Below are 16,636 nucleotides of genomic sequence, written 5' to 3' on the forward strand. Positions count from 1 at the left end.
TTTTTTTTAAAGATTTTATTTTTATTTATTTGACAGAGAGAGACACAGCGAGAGAGGGAACACAAGCAGGGGGAGCGGGACAGGGAGAAGCAGGCTTCCCAAGGAGCAGGGAGCCCGATGCGGGGCTCGATCCCAGGACCCTGGGATCGTGACCTGAGCCGAAGGCAGACGCTTAACGACTGAGCCACCCAGGTGCCCCCTATACATTATCTTTTTTAGATTACTTGTTCTTTCTCAATTTTCAGAAAAGCATTTTTAATGACTAGCCTAAAAACCCCACAAACCACCCTACTATGAAGTTGCTTAATCTTTAAGTGATATAAGAGAATAGTACTGTCTGATTGATACAGCAAAATGCTCTGTTTAAGGCATAGGTTTAGCTTAGCATTTTGTTTTTTATATTCTGTTTTTGTAGTGAAACATAGTAAAAAGAGCATTGGCTTTGAGCCCAGGAGATCTGAAAGTCAAAACCTGACTTACACTGGTTTTATGGCCCTCAGCAATTTACTTAAATTCCTAAAACCTAATTTTTTCATTTGTTGGTAGGAATAATTGACTCTGAAGGGTAATTGAAAATATCAGAGATGGGCTTTTTTTGTAATGTGACTGCTAAATAATAGGAATCTGATACATGGTCATGGTATTCTTACTAGTTTTGGAGTCAGAGACCTGATTCAGATTCCAGGTTTAAGACTGGCTGTTTCTGTGTCACTTAGACACCTCATGTAAGTGCAGTTGGCCCTGGGTAGTCATACTCCATCATTTTAGACTTCTGCTTAGGAAGTGTTTACACAGCTCTTTTTATTACTGTAAGTTGAATCTGTAAGTTTGAAACTTAAGTTTTAAGATGCTCGGTGTTATTTGAATTTTATTTTGTTAATTGAGTAATGCAGCACAGGAGTGGGAAACCTGTTTTCTGCTGATATCCACTAAGGCGTGGAAGAAAAATTACCAAACACAAAAGTGTTTTGTTTGAATTTTGCTATTGTAAACATATTGCTTATTATGCTATTGTATTTTGCTATTGTAAACATATTGCATATTATGAGAAACAGAAATTATAGCAAATTAGAAAAGAAGCTATCTCATTCTCATTACTGATATCATTTTGTTGTAGTTTTCCTTTGTTGATGTAAATAAATCTTAGTGTCAGTTTTTCTAAAACAGGAAAATAAGGATCATCTCCCCAAATTAAGAATAATTATGAAAAATAAAATTAGTCAATGCATAAGCAAAAAATGTGTTTCACTCTTTTATTATGACCTAAGGAGGAAGAGAATGGAGCAAGGAGAGAAGGAAGGATTGGTGTGATAAAAGATAAAGGAATAGTGACAAAGTCCTGTGTTTTTGTTTTGTTTTTAAGGACCTTAACTGTTTAGCTTAATTAGAATAATTGCTGCTAAATTTCATGAATATGTTTTTGTCTTCACTAATGTTTTCTAGTAAACAAAGTACAAACATTTTTTATATACCTTACTTCCAGTAGAGGAAAACTGTTTATTTCATTTTTGGGGAAGTTGGTATAATGTATTTATATATTTTTAAAGGTGCATTTTATGGAGCAATATCCCCATCTTGTGGCCTTCTAGAAAAGTGGCAACACTTTTTTACCACTGTTTTTACAATTATAAGCTTTCTCTGATGTTGGCCAAGGATTCAGTCAAGTTTGTAATAGGCAGTTCTTACTGTAAATGGGGGTGGGGAGTAGAAAACAAATGATTTGTATACCTGGATTGCAACTTTGTAAAAAAGAAACTTATTGGAGGAAAATAATCCTATAAAAATGAAAACAGTTGTGGGTTGGGTTGGTGCAAAGATTATGGATGATTGCTACTCTTTTATGTTTTCATGAAATATGCAGTGTTTTTAGACAAGCATTTGTAAGTTAGAAAATCTCAATATGTTCTGTCATTTAATAGGATTACCAAAGCCCAGAGAAATTTAGATGCCCTGTCTCACTGTGCCATTTAGTGAGATTGTTGCCTTGAGCAGTGTTTTCTAAGCTGGTGACTCTTAGAGGAATATATTCTACATGAATTTTTACACTTTTTTCATTTTGATGATAATAAAGGGAAAAAAATCAATTCGAGAAATACAGTTCATTTAAAAAACCATCTAAAAACTAAATAAGGCTATTTGGTTTCAAGCCTGGGGTTACTCAATTGTTTTTGAGATTCGGTTGATACTAATTAACCTTCAGTAGCAAACAAGTATTAAACACCTCTGTGCGCTGGGCTTTTTGGTAGGCAGGGTAGATCCAATGGTGAAGATTTGTCCTGCATTCTTGGAATTTACAGTCTAGAATGCAGATGCATTGAGAAAAATAAAGCTATTTTGAGGAACACAAAAGGTAGAAATCAAGGATTCTAGATAAAAATAGCTATAATTTTTTGAGTAATTACTGTGTGCCAGGCACCATGCAAAATGCTCTCAGTACTTTTTCTCAGTGTCAGAAATTTATTTTGGAATTTTGCTTTGATTTTTGCAATAACAGTGCATATGCACACAAAGAAGTGTTTGTGGAAGCTCAGAAACATCTCTGTGGAACAATAGGTTTCCTTGTATAGTACAAGTGGTTCAGCTGTTATGGGTCTGGTAGGCTTTTGTAGCTTGGTCTTGTTATCTTACCACCATTTATAACATTTCTTTGGGGAAATTTGTACTGTGTTCTAAGCAGCCATCTTCCCCCCAGACTTTTAGAGTCCAATTGATATATAATTTGGGCATTAGCATATGACTTCTGAATTATTTTGAATAAAATAGTTAGGGCTAGAAGTTTTCAAGTTTAAACTTGGAACTTGAGCTTTCTCTTGTTTTATATACTTTTGGATGTTTAAGTATTTAATAAGTCAAATGAGCATTTTAGGTAACATTTATGCTTTACTTTTGTATTGGATATTTTTGTATTGTGCCATTATTGTGGGCTGTGGCAATGAAATCACATTGGTAAGGTGGATATGGACTTGGTGCCCAGAATTATCAGGGCAAAGATGCGAGAGGGTATTGGTGGTCTATAAGATCTTACAGGATTTTCTTTATAGTATTTTAAAGTTTTAGTTCTGTGCCAAGTGGGTATTTTTTTTTATCTAACCTCCCTAACTAGTTCTACAGGGTTAATGTTTTATTAATTGTAGAATCTTCATTGAACATACATTTGTTGAGTGTTTAGTAAGGGCTGAGCACTAGGCTAGGGGCTAGAATTATAAAGATGAGTTGTAATAAATTTACTGTGTAATAAGGGAGATAAAGAAATAAACGTGGTTACAGTACTGCGAAACATGTAGTAGCTAACTAGTCAAAAATTGGAGAGATGACACTTGAGCTGAATTGTGATTAGAAATTAGGTAGATCAGGGTTGACGGTACCCATATGTTTCTGTGAGAATCACCTCAAGCCCCCAGTAGAGTTCCCCAGATGATTCTGACATGCAGCCAGGTTGGGGAAAACTGGTAGTGGATTAGAAATATGTCATTAGTGAGCTTTGGGTAAAGAGCTTTTCTGGAGAATACCAATTATCTTATTTTCTCTAGCTGAATTTTAATGAATGAAGGTGGCAAAGAGTATATGTATACATGATGAATTTGAATAACCAGGAGTAGTTTGATAGTAGCTAGAGTATTCCCTTTTCTTTTCTGGAACCTATGTTCTAAACGGCTCTAACAATAAGTGTCATTGCTTTGATTTTATTTACTTATTTGTCAGAGAGAGAGAGAGAGCGCGCAAGCACAAGCAAGGGGAGCGGCAGGCAGAGGGAGAAGCAAGCTCCCTGCCAAGCAAGAAGTCTGATGTAGGACTAGTGTCATTGCTTCTAAACATGAACTATTAAAAATGAAGTGGAAAAGGGGCACCTGGGTGGCTCAGTCCTTAAGCGTCTGCCTTCGGCTCGGGTCATAATCCCGGGGTCCTGGGATCGAGCCCCGCATCAGGCTCCCTGCTCCGCGGGAAGCCTGCTTCTCCCTCTCCCACTCCCCCTGTTTGTGTTCCCTCTCTCGCTATGTCTCTATCTGCCAAATAAATAAATAAAATCTTAAAAAAAAAATGAAGTGGAAAAAAATTCACATGTCTCTGGGGATTGGTACTGTTACTCCCCTGGACCCAAGTCTCTGCTCTTTTTGTCTCTAATTCCTTACCTAGCCATATTGCTGTTAAAACAGGTAATATTGTCTATTTTTTTTTCTTTTTTTTTTTTTTAAGATTTTATTTATTTGCGAGAGAGAGAATGAGAGACAGAGAGCATGAGAGGGAGGAGGGTCAGAGGGAGAAGCAGACTCCCTGCCGAGCAGGGAGCCCGATGTGGGACTCGATCCAGGGACTCCAGGATCATGACCTGAGCCGAAGGCAGTCGCTTAACCAACTGAGCCACCCAGGCGCCCAATATTGTCTATTTTTATTGACCATTGTATTCCCAGTGTCTCAAAGATTGCCTCCTTCATTGAGGAAGTTGGTAGGTAAAACCTCCTTAACTTTCTTCTCAGACACAGAGATAATCTGCATTCTCACCCATTTCTTTTCTCTGTCTAGCCTCAGCATGGGCTATTTATGTCTATACCTCTGTTAAATCTCAACTAACCCTGCCTTCTCAGAGATCTTGTCTTAGTAATCATCATTTCTTCTATGACTTCAGCCTCTTCCTGTCTGAAAATACATTCAAGTCTCTTCTATCTTCCATTAAAAACAAACCTATGAATGCCTCCCTTTAAGTTTGTATCTGTCTTTTCATTTATAGTCAAACATCTAAACAGTGGTTTCTTAAGCCATTGGCTTTTGGCCCTACCACTCTATTAAAATTGCCTTTTCTAAGGGCCTGCTGCTAACATCCATATTGCCCAGTGGACAGTTCTCTCTTTTTACCTATCTTACTGTTACCATCTCTCCGAATCCTTTCCTGACATTTCTTCACCTCTTCCCACCAAATCTGATTTACGTGCTCCTCTTTTGTACTTCTGTAGTACTCCGCACAACCCTGTCAATGAGCTTAAAGCTGCTGATTTCCTTGCCTGTTTTCAGTGCTAAATTATAAACTCACTGAGGGCAGAGAGCGTAGCTCAGATGATTTTTGTATTCCTACTGTTTAACACATCTGAAAACGTGTCTGGTATATATATGCTGAATGACTTAATTCAGAAAAATTGTTAAAAGAAATGCCCAATATGTAGTTTGTTTGTTGTGTGCTAGGTACTTTTCTTAGCGCTTTGTCAGTATTGACTCATAAGGTACGTATCAGTTCATTTTATAGATTTAAAAACTGAGGCACTGTGAGGTAAAGAAGCTTGCCAAAAGTTGAATGTAGTAGTCAGGTGGAGCCAGGATTTGCATCTCGGCAGTCTGGCTGCAGAATTTGCACTCTTAACCACTATTATGCTGCCTCTTAGTAAACATGGGAGTAGAAATTCAAATCCAAATTCAAACTAGACTTCGGTAAATGATAGTTTCTTATTTTCAATAGTTTATTACTTCCCCCACTTAATTAGAAATAATTGGACCACCAAACAGACTGAAAGGCTTCTACAAGTGACAGTTTAGTTGTTGACAGGGCTTGACTTGTGTTTCCTGTAACTTCAAATGTTACTAGATATTTAGAGTATTAAGTTTGCAGTAAGTGTAATTTTTTAAAAAAATTGTTAACCTCGGACTTGGAAAAGAGGAAACCTGGCGCTTCTTTCAGCTCAGAATATAAATATCTTTGCTATTTGATCCTCTGGACTGGCCTTTATTTCGGTGTGTCAACGTTATTGCTAGTTGAGCCTCTAGTCTACTGTCCAAATTCTATTAATTATTTAGTACCTTTTTTGGAGGGACTTTGCATTCTGTATAGGCCAGCAGACCCTAGAAGTTTTGCTGGCTGAAGTTTATATGAAACACATTTGTTTGAAAGGATGGGTGGTTAGTTTTGCTTTGGATAGGTAACTATTTTGTAACTATTTCTCAACAATTGAGGGCAAGCACCTTGATAAGAAAAGGAAGTTACTGTGATCATGTTTGTGCTGTGACTGGGCTCTTGCTGGGTGCGATGCAGGCTGATTTGAAGGCAGGGAAGTAGATGGAATTTGAAGTAACCAGAATCTAGAAGTAACTTGATTAGAACTAACTAGAATGAGAAAGAGAATTGAGTTAAATAGCTTGACTATTGGACATGATTTTCTGTCAATAGAGTAAACTTTATGTGAAGAGCAATGAGGAAGTAAATTGTAGGAATTTAATGGGCAGCAGTTCATTAGGGTGTGTGCCATGGTAATTTGAGGAGGCATAGGTTAAAATCAGCAAGGCTTTTGACTGTCTCAGTAAGGATATACAATAATAGTGCAAATGTTTTTGATTTCAGGAAGGGAAAGAAGTTTATAATAACTATATAACCAATGTTTAGGTTGGTCATAGAATAATTTTGAGAGCAAGGAGTTCACATAGTTTGGAAATGATTAAAATTGGCAATAAAAAGGGAATCTACAGATGGATCAAGATTTAGTGCTTATCAGGAAATTAAAATTGTGATGTGTATGATACATTTCAGTGTTAAGATTTTTATTTATTTTCGCTTGTTAGCTTGAAGTGGCAGTAGATAACATTAATGAAAAGAAAATTTTCAGATCAGTTTATGGTAAAGCAGATTATCTGTGTAATTGAGAGGAATAACACTTAAAAGATACAGTTGAATATAAACTCACTGTACACAAGAAAGTGAGATTTAAAAATAGGGAGAGTGAATTTATGAAACAGGAGATACAAGATATATCTTGAAGAAAAAAGTCAAAAGAGGTCTAGATTGTGTTGATGGGAAAGTAGAGGTAAAAATTGGAGGATGAGTGAAAACAGAACCAAAAGGTTTGGGAAAATTAATGTATTTACCTCCTCTGGTTGAAAATCTGAAATTGAGTGGAGATAAATAATAAGAGTTGGAGATAGTGATTTAGGAAATTTGGCATTTTGAAGATACATACATTTTTTTCATTAAAAAAAATTTTCCTGTGCTCCTTCTGTGAAGTGCCATAATATAGTTCACTAAAACGAACTTTAAAATTGAAAGTACAGAAGGATGTAGGAAAGGTGAGTTTATTAGAACTTGTGATTAGATAGGCATTTTTAGATTAAGATAGATACCAAACCATAGTCAGAAGTTACAAAGTACCTGTAGATGCCCATCTTTATTTGTCCTTTGTGTGGTAGATACTGCAAGTGCTTTATAAGTCACTGGAATGACAGAGTTTAAAAGTGGGTTTTTTTTTGGTTTGGGTTTGTTGGTTTTTTTTTTTTTACCCAGTGGCACTTGTAAATTATCAGGAGGGTAATGTTCCTGTGTTTTGCATTTAAGAGGATCAATCAGTGATACTTAGGTCAGTGTGGACAAGTAAACTTTTTAAGAAGTCAGCTAGCTTCTCTTCCAAACAGAAATGTTTGTGAAATTTTGAAACTGCGAAGTGCTATGAAAACAGAGAGTAGTGATTATATTGCCACTAGGTGCTGGTAGGACAGAGAAGAGCTGGAGAGACTGGAGACCCTGAGTTAAGTGGACAGATTGTAAAGGAAACGTGTGGTGGTAGAGCTTTGGGGACAGCCCTGCTGGTCAGTGGAATGAGATTGGCCACTGGGATACAAGGCCATGGAGTTGTTGGCATACATGCAGAGATAAGAGTAAGGATGATGGTGTGGTGTGGGGAAGAACAGGGCCTGAGTTTTAAGAAGCTATTCAGGAAGTTGGAAACGTCTTTGGATCCTTAGGAGACCACAGTGGTAATTATTTGGAGTTTGGTAAAAGTAAACCATTCTGAGGGCTAAAAGACACTGGTATTGAGAAAACTTCTTGCTCCTTCCTTTTCCTTTCCCCCAACATGTAGACCTAGTGGTGTGATATTGAAGCCTGCTGATGAGTTGTAGTCCCTGTAAAGTTGGTTTTTCCTTTCTGAATATTTAGGTCATCCCGAAATACAAAATTTAACAGGATTGTGCTTTATTATTGTAACAGGATTCTACGAGAAAAATCTCTTTGAGATACATCAAAAAAGCTGCCCACACAGAGCCATTATATTGTTTACTAAGGTTACCAAATGCCCTGGTGTGCCCCGAAGTGAGAGGTTTCTGTGGGAGCAGAACTAAAACGTGGATAGTCCTGGCAAATCAGTGTAAGTTAGTCACCCTCTCGTTAACGGTCCCATTTTATAAATGAATTGAAATGACCGACAATACCTTTTTATAAATGATATCTATATGGAAGTAACATTCCTGTATTATTAAAATTAAGTCCCTTATTTTGTAGTCTATGCTTTTATGAAATACTTATTTTCTGCTTTAGAGTTGCTAAGTCTTGGATATTTTAGGGGCAGGGAAGCTGCTTTTTTCATCTATATATTGGCCACTTTCATTGAGTTTTAAATTTTGTGCAGTTGATAAATAGCTTTGCTTAAATGCGGGCTTTCTGACCTTCCAAGTTCCACATTCATTAGATGAAACATCTCTAGCACCTGACTATGTACCATCCTGTCTTGTTACTGAAATGTTTACTATGTATTAACACTGTCTTCAAAACTAGACTAGGTATTGAAGTTGGGACTTTTGTCTTCCACCATTTTTGTGTCCTTGCCATGCCCACTTTACAGACTAGGCAGTCAGTTACGTGTGAAATTGATCCAGGCAGATAGATATGTGATGGTAGTTTTCTGGCTTTTCCAAGCCTTGATCCTATGCATAGCATGCAAAATGGATCAGATTTGTTGTTCTTTTTTCTTAATATTGCTTCTGAAAGTAGAAGTCTTCTTTACTTAAGAAAGCCATCTTGAGATGCCTGGGTGGCTCAAGTCGGTTAAGCATCTGCCTTGGGCTCAGGTCATGATCCTGGGGTCCTGGGATCCAGTCCCTCATCTGGCTCCTTGCTCAGCCTGGAGCCTGCTTTCCCTCCGCCTGCCCCTCCCCCTGCTGTGTGTGTGCGTGCACGCACGCTCTCTCGCTCTCTCTCTCTCTGACAAAATCTTTAGAAAAAAAGGCCATCTTGAAGTAAGCAGGCAATTAAGATACATCTTCTAAGTGGGGATTCAATAGGCCTATAACCTTGGAAGACTGGAAGCATAGTTAATTATCTATATTCAGGACTCTCTATTCTTTGCAGTTGAATAATAACTTAAACAATTCTGTGGCATTTTTAAAGGCTTGAGCTGGACAAAATCAGCTTACATATAACTGTGGGCATAGTTTATGACCTAAATTCATTTGGATGAATAACCAATTTGCTCAAAAGTTTGTTAAAACTCAGACTTTGTTTTTTCCTTTTGCCATAGTTGGTCACACAGCTGTTAAGTGGTAGGATAGATGAAATCAAAATAGTATGACTGAGGAGTTGGCTCTTAAACTTTGTACTGTATTGTCTCCCACAATTTGCTCCTCTTCTGCTCCCTATCCTGGTTGTGGCACCTTCATCCACCCAGAGAGTGAAGTGGAAAATTTTAGTTGTTCAGAATCCTTTCTAACCATCAGCTGTCCCAAAACCATCTACTCAAAGATCTTATATATTTCCTGAGTTTTTTCCCTCATGCTACCTGCTCTGGTTCAAATAAACTCAGTATTTTAAATCTAACCCCACTCCTGCCAAAGTTACTCTTCTCGAACGTGATTCTCTGTTATTGAAACCCACTGGTGTCTATCAGTTACCTTATGATAAACTTTAAACCACTATGCTTAGGGCGCCTGGGTGGCTCAGTTGGTTAAGCGACTGCCTTTGGCTCAGGTCATGATCCTGGAGTCCCACGTCGGGCTCCCTGCTCAGCGGGGAGTCTCCTTCTCCCTCTTGGCCCTCACCCCACTTGTGCGCTTGCTCTCTCTCATTCTCTATCTCTCAAATAAATAAATAAAATCTTTAAAAAAAAAAACCCAATAAACCACCATGCTTGCTATATTTTGAATGCCATATAAACTATTCCATAGAATCCTCTACAATTTAGAATACTCTGTTAGCCTGTTAGCCTTATCACTTGTCACTGTCCTTACTTTCCATTTTCCAGCCATTCCAATAGCTCTCTGAATGCTCCATGCTTTCTCTAGTTTTCTCTTAAAGAATTATACTTCAAGACACAGTTCATTCTAAGATTGGTTATCTTCTGTGAACCCTTTCCTGATTCCTGTAGTTTGAATTACCCACTTTTTCTTGTGTGCCCCAGATGTACTACTTTACATTTTGCATCTGTTTTAGTAACTGTAACACTGAAAGCTATTTATTTGTTTACAGGTTTGTCTCCTCACTAGACTATGAGCTCCTTGAAAGAAGGAATCGTGTCTTACTCATCTTTATATCCCCAGTGTCTAGCACAGTTCCTGGTACATAGTAAGTGATGAGCAACTTCTTTTTTAACTAAGACTATATCTAGCACAAACTCCATTTATTGATAATTATACCTCTCTACACCTACATTGTCATAAAAAATAAGACTATAGACTTTTAACACTTTTGAGGCACAATTTCCTCATCTGTAAGATGAGAATAGTACCTCCCTACTCATACAGTGTTATTATAATGCCAGATTAAAAAATATATATAGCAGTACATTGTATTTTAAGTGTCACACAACTTTATGTTATTAAATGAAGTATGGGAACTAATTGTATGTTGAATTTGATTATTTTATTTGCATTATTCCTTCCCTTTTAGGGCAAAAAGGTACCATTTTTGAACTATGTTGTGTTTTGCAGTTTAAATTTGCAGTTACTGATTATCGGGAGCATGTACTCAAAATAACAAATCCTGTGCCTGTTTATCTTCTTTATTATCATCAGTTATCTTTCTAATTGACTAATAAGGTTCCTCAATTTTCTTTTAATCTACCTCCAAATGAATTAATATCTTTACCTTTCCTTAGATCCTTCATCCATTGTTCAGAGGAAGAATTGTGTTTTTTTGGAAGACTAATCACATCATCTGTGTGAAAGCTTTGTCCTTTCCTATTTTTCCTGCACAGGCTATAGACATGCTCCCTTACCATCACACTTGATGAATTAGTGATCTGCACTTTATCTACTTCCTTGCCTTCCATGCATTCTTGAAATTTTTAAAAATTCTGTAATTGGAACATGCCAGAATATGTGTAACATGTGGAAGTTAATAATAAAAACAAACATTTGGGAACCAACCACTTAAGAACTAGGTCAGTACCAATACAGTTGAAGAGCTACCTGTGAGCACCTCTGTAACTGCATGTTCCTGTCTTTCCCCAACCCCTGAAGTAACTGCTATTCTGAATTTTTTTATCTCTTTTTAAAATTATAATACCACAAATGTGTTTTTTTGTTTTGAGTTTAATAATTGTTTATAGCCTTTGTAAACTTTGCACAAATGGTATTTTATTATAGAGGAAAACCTATTTTACAAATCTTTATACATTCCAAAGAAAACATTCAAGTATAAAAGAATACATAGAAAAATTTCAGTGTGCACATCCAAGTTTATAACAAAATAGTGCTGGAGACTTATTTCTGGACTGTGTAGTTATTGCTGCACCACATACAAAATAAAATGCTTTATCCAGAGTGTAGAAATATAGCAGAAGTATTTCCATACTAAGTTTTCTTAGTTTGTGCAGAAATGTTTCGATTAGATTCACAGTGTACTTCTTGGAAGACTGACAGTTTGTCATCTAATTTCCCTTTGGACCTCAGCATTTCTTCAGTGGGTTTCATTCAGTTGTTTGTTGACTGTGTAAGCATTTGAGACTCAGGATCTACAACGTCTCCGTGTTTCTTTCTCAATCATGGAATTGTTGTATTTTCAAAGGAAATGCATGGGAAAAGATGAGGTCATGATAACTGCCAAGAGAACTCATTTATTTCTTTGTGTTTAAGAGTTGGAAACATTTCTTGATGACCTCAGTGTAGAATGTTAAATCTTTGAGGTGGGACTGAGTGAGAGGAAGATGTTAGTACTCAGAACTCCATTTGTATTTTTTTTTCATTCACTATTATGTTTCTAAGACCCATTCATGTTGTTGCCTACAGCTATAGTTCATTCATTCTCACTGCTGTATAATGTTCCATTGTGTGAATTAGCCTAATTCATTTAACCATTTTTCTACCAGTGGATATTTGAGTATTTTTCTTTTTTCTTTTTTTTGTTATTTTTAAGTATGCTTACATTTGGCGCACAAGTACAAAAATTTCTATACTGTGTACCTAGAAGCTCACTGAAGGACGTGCAAAATTTCAACTTTATGTGATAATGCCAAATTGTTTTCCAGCAGTTGTACCAATTTTAACACCTACCAGGAGGATTTTACCAATTTAAACACCTAGTAGCATTCTATAGGAGCCACCACCTTCTTTACTTTTTTTTTTTTTGGCCATTATTTGGTACTGTCAACATTTCTAGTTTTTATCATTCTAGTGAGTTTATTTTTCTAGTAAGTTTAAAAATAACATCTCATGTGGTCTTAACTTGTATTTCACTGATGAATAATGAGATTCTGCATCTTTTCATATACTAATTGGCCTTACAAGTTTCCTTGTTCTATAAAATTCCTGTTCAAGTTTTTTGCCCATTTGACTACTTGTGTTTTTTTACCCTGTTTTTTATAGACATTCTCATATAGTTTAAATACTAATCTTTAATCAGCTTGTGTTTTGTAAATATCTTCCAGTTTGTAGCTTATCTTTTTGATTTGCTTTATTATGTTTTATGATAGACAGAAGTTCTTGGTTTCCACATAGTCAAAATATTCACACTTTTCTTTTTTGGTTGGTATGCTTGTTTAAGAAATCCTTTTCTGGCAGGGCACAAAAACAGTAGTTTTCTGCTCTAATTTCTTCTAAAAATTTTAAAGTTTGTCTTTCATATGTACATCACTAATCCATCTTGAATTGATTTTGTATATGATGTGAGGATCCAATTTAGTTTTTCCATATAGGTAATTTCAGTATTATTTAGTTGTCCCTCTTACTCCTCAGATCTGCATTGTTACATCTGTTACCTGAGGATGTCCTTACATACCTTGGTCTCTTTTGGGGCTTCCTATTTTGTTTTGTTTTATTTACCCTTCGTCAGTCTTGTCAGGCATTTATTTTTTTAGTGTTTTCTAAGAATTCTAACTTTGTTAAATCCTCTTTTTTTTTTAGATTTTATTTATTTCAGAGAGAGAGCATGAGCATGTGTACAAGCAGGGGGGAGGGGTAGAGGGAGAGGGAGAGAGAGAAACCTAAGCAGACTCTATGCTGAGCACGGAGCCCAACATAAGGCTCAATACCACGACTCCAAGATTACAACCCTAGCTGCAATCAAGAGTCAATACTCAACTGACTGAGCCACCCAGCCTCCCCTTTGTTAATACTTCTGTTACCTTTCTTCTACTTCATTAGTTTCTTTTCTTTATTATTTGTACTTTTTGGGGGTTTACTCTGTTGATTGCTTTCTAGCTTAACAAATTGGCCTATTTACTTACTAATTTTCAGCCTTTCTTCTTTTCCTAGTATAAGTGTTTAAGGCTATAGATTTGCCTCTAAGTTAACTTTTGTTGTATCCCACAAATTTTTATATGGTACCTTTGATATCATTCAGTTCTTAATAGTTTTAAAAAATTTTTTCAGCATGGTTTCTTCTGACCCATGAAATATTTAGAAGTTTTTTTCTATTTGTGTTTTTAAAATTCATCTTCCATTATTGATTTTTTTAAGATTTTATTTATTTATTTACGAGAGAGAGCGTGAGCGTGTGTGCACACGAGGAGGGGGGCAGAGGGAGACAGAAAAGCAGACTCCCTGCTGAGCAGGGAGCCTAATGCACGGTTCAATCCCAGGACCCCAGGATCATGACGTGGGTCAAAGGCAGACCCTTAACCAACTGAGCCACCCAAACGCTCCCTATTGGTTTTTTTTTTTTTTTACTTAATTGTATATGGTCAGCACCTAGGAACAACATTATACATATTCTTTGAAATTCAGTGAGATTTTCATTATGTACCAGTATGTATTGGTTTTCTATATGCTTCATGTATGCTTGAGAAGAATGTTTATTTTCTAACAGTTGGGTATAAGGTTATAGAACCTTATACCTATATATGTTTGTTAAGTCCTGCTTTTTCATCATTTTGTTTTTATTTTTATTTTTTGGTTTATTTGACCTATGAAAAATTGGACTGTGTTGAAATCACCTACAGCAATGCCAATTTGTAAATTTCTTCCTGTAGTTCTAAAAGTCCTTTGAGGCTTTTTTCCCCTTGCCAAGAGATGGTGAGTTTGTCTGGATATTTTGTCTTGTTTGGATAGATATTCGATTTGTTCAGGAATGTTTCAGGGTAGCTAGAGAGCAGGAAAAAGTGCAGGATGTGGAGGTCTATTCTGTATAATCTTCCCCCTCATTTTAACCTTATCCATCAGCTGGGAGAGTGGAATACTTACAGTACTGAACTTACAGGCTGGATTCTTCAGGTGTCTTTGGCTCAGGTGCAGATTTGGACTTTTTTTTTTTTTTTTTTTAAGTAGGCTCCAAACCTAGTGTGGAGCCCAACGTGGGGCTCAAACTCAGGACCATGAGATCAAGACACTTAACCGACTGAGCTACCCAGGAGCCCCCATATTTGGAATTTTGATCCTTTTTGCCATGTTTCCTTTCAGACTCCTTCCATTTGTCTTTGTTCCCTTCATGTCTTGGGCCATGCTGGATTTCCTGCTTCTACTTTTTGGACACTCTCACCTCATCTAGTTTATTTTTATGTTTTCAGGTTGATCCTTCCTGAGATGGTGAGCTGGAGCTACTTTCCCCCTTCCCTTCTAGGAGATTGCTGTTCTGTTTGAGCTCTGAAATCAAGCATAAGAATTAACACTTCACTTCACCCAAGCATCCACTTTTTTTTTTTAAAGATTTTATTTATTTTTTAGAGAGCGAGCGAGAAACAGCATGAGAGGGGTGAGGGTCAGAGGGAGAAGCAGGCTCCCCGCTGAGCCGGGAGCCCGATGTGGGACTCGATCCCAGGACCCTGGGAGCATGACCTGAGCCGAAAGCAGACGCTTAACCATCTGAGCCACCCAGGCGCCCCCAAGCATCCACTTTTAATGGAGGGGACAGCATTACCTTTAGCAGCTAATCAGGTTTGGGAAGATTAGAAGTTGGAGAGTGGCAGTCTTCTGCCGTACTGAGTATTTCATTTTCCAGATTTCTCACTTTTTCTCCTTTGTGCATCCTGCTCTGACTTCTGATGCAACTGAGGTCCCAGTTTGAGATGAGAAACTTCCTGTCCTTGACCATTCTTGTTTCTGAGTTTTTTCACTTTGCCAGTTTGGGTGTTTCTTCTAAGGCTGTCATTCTAGTTCTGGTTCATCTAGCTGATGCTACGATTTCTCCTGTTCCTTCTGTAGCTGCTTTTCTACTTCTTGTTCTCTTATAACTGGGTCAATAGGCCTTGCTGCTCCAAACATAGAAGCTGCTTGACTCGACTGGGAAGTGCCAGCCAAGGAGTCATCTTCCTTAGGAGTACTCTGAAGCTTTAGATTCAGTTTGGTTCTTTGAGAGAGACCTCTGTCATCACATGTAATCATCCCCAGAATAATTGTCTTTGGAGCTCCTCAACTAAACATCATGTCTATCATATTGGTCTTCCCGGTGGTCCCACTTCCTCTGTAGTCATCATCCCTATTGTACCCACTACCGTATATACTTCTGCTGCTGTTTAATCCTGGAGTCATAGCCTCAGTCATAGTCTCTGCTGTGTTAGTCATCATAGCAATCCTGGCCTCCATAATGATTATGATGTTTGCCTTCAAAGCTGTCATCACCTCTTCTAGGTAGTCATCCAGGCTGTTTGGATGTTTTGTGAGAATCCCGATTTCTTGCTCAGTCAAAAGAATGAGCATCCTTGTCTCTCTCTTGAGCTTGATCAGGAGTGTCCATTGAAATTTTGTTAACCAGAGACTCTTCATTGAGGCTCAGGGTACTGAGCAAGGAAGGCAGGCTCTCAAACTCCATGGGATCAAAACCTTTCAACCTCTCTGGCTTGCTGGGTTCAAATGGTAAATGCACTACACTGGTATTTAATCCTTTAAAGAATTCCTTAATGTAGACTTCTGTCACATCACAAGTTGTGTTCCCTAGAGAAGTAGCATAGAGTAGTAATTTGGGAAGATGGTTCTGGTTGATACTAGGCTGCCAGGCAGCCTGTGGAGCAGTGGTCAGTTGCAGGTGCCTTATACATGCTGTCATCATTATTGTGCCACGTGGTTGAAACATCTTCCAGATCAGTCCAGCTTACTGGTTTGGGGACAGACATGCTTCCCCCACCAGTGCTACCATCCTCAGCCAGGAAGTCTGTTTGGGAGATAGTCTTCCCCATCTTTTTTGCTTAGGCCACTATGTTGGCGAGTGTTTTCTTTTAAGCATGCAAATTTACAGTTTTAGGTCTACTTACTTATTTGCACCTTGTATCATTTTCTTTGTTCTCCTTAATAATGCTGTTTGCATGCTGTTATCACTAATCCCAGCTTTCTTTTTTTTATATTTGTCTAGTATGTTCTTTTCTGTATTTTGCTTTCATTCTTTTTTAAAAAATTTTTTTTATTGTTATGTTAATCACCATACATTACATCATTAGTTTTAGATGTAGTGTTCCATGATTCACTGTTTGTACGTAACACCCAGTGCTCCATGCAGAACGTGCCCTCCTTAATACCCATCACCGGGCTA

At 37.4% G+C, this 16,636-nt stretch overlaps 1 protein-coding gene and 1 pseudogene across 4 annotated transcripts in view; one reads left to right on the forward strand and one right to left on the reverse strand.

Moving 5' to 3' along the window:
- Positions 1-16,483, reverse strand: part of LOC102747418 (eukaryotic translation initiation factor 4B pseudogene) — a 27,691-nt pseudogene extending 11,208 nt beyond the window's left edge.
- The window catches only part of WWP1 (WW domain containing E3 ubiquitin protein ligase 1), a 113,193-nt gene that overhangs the window by 10,831 nt on the left and 85,726 nt on the right, over positions 1-16,636 (forward strand). For 2 of the 4 annotated variants that reach the window (XM_081816207.1, XM_081816210.1), the window contains exon 2: positions 10,208-10,303. The exons of 1 other annotated variant lie outside the window; for it this stretch is intronic. The gene's annotated coding sequence lies outside the window, so the exon portion shown is untranslated. Of the gene's footprint in view, positions 1-10,207; positions 10,304-10,934; positions 11,121-16,636 lie in introns of all 4 variants that reach the window. One more of the 4 variants, XM_081816208.1, reaches the window with a different exon arrangement.

This window comes from Leptonychotes weddellii, chromosome 4, assembly GCF_054177405.1.
Source record: "Leptonychotes weddellii isolate Sample4059 chromosome 4, ASM5417740v2, whole genome shotgun sequence".
In the NCBI taxonomy this organism is placed as follows: domain Eukaryota; kingdom Metazoa; phylum Chordata; class Mammalia; order Carnivora; family Phocidae; genus Leptonychotes; species Leptonychotes weddellii.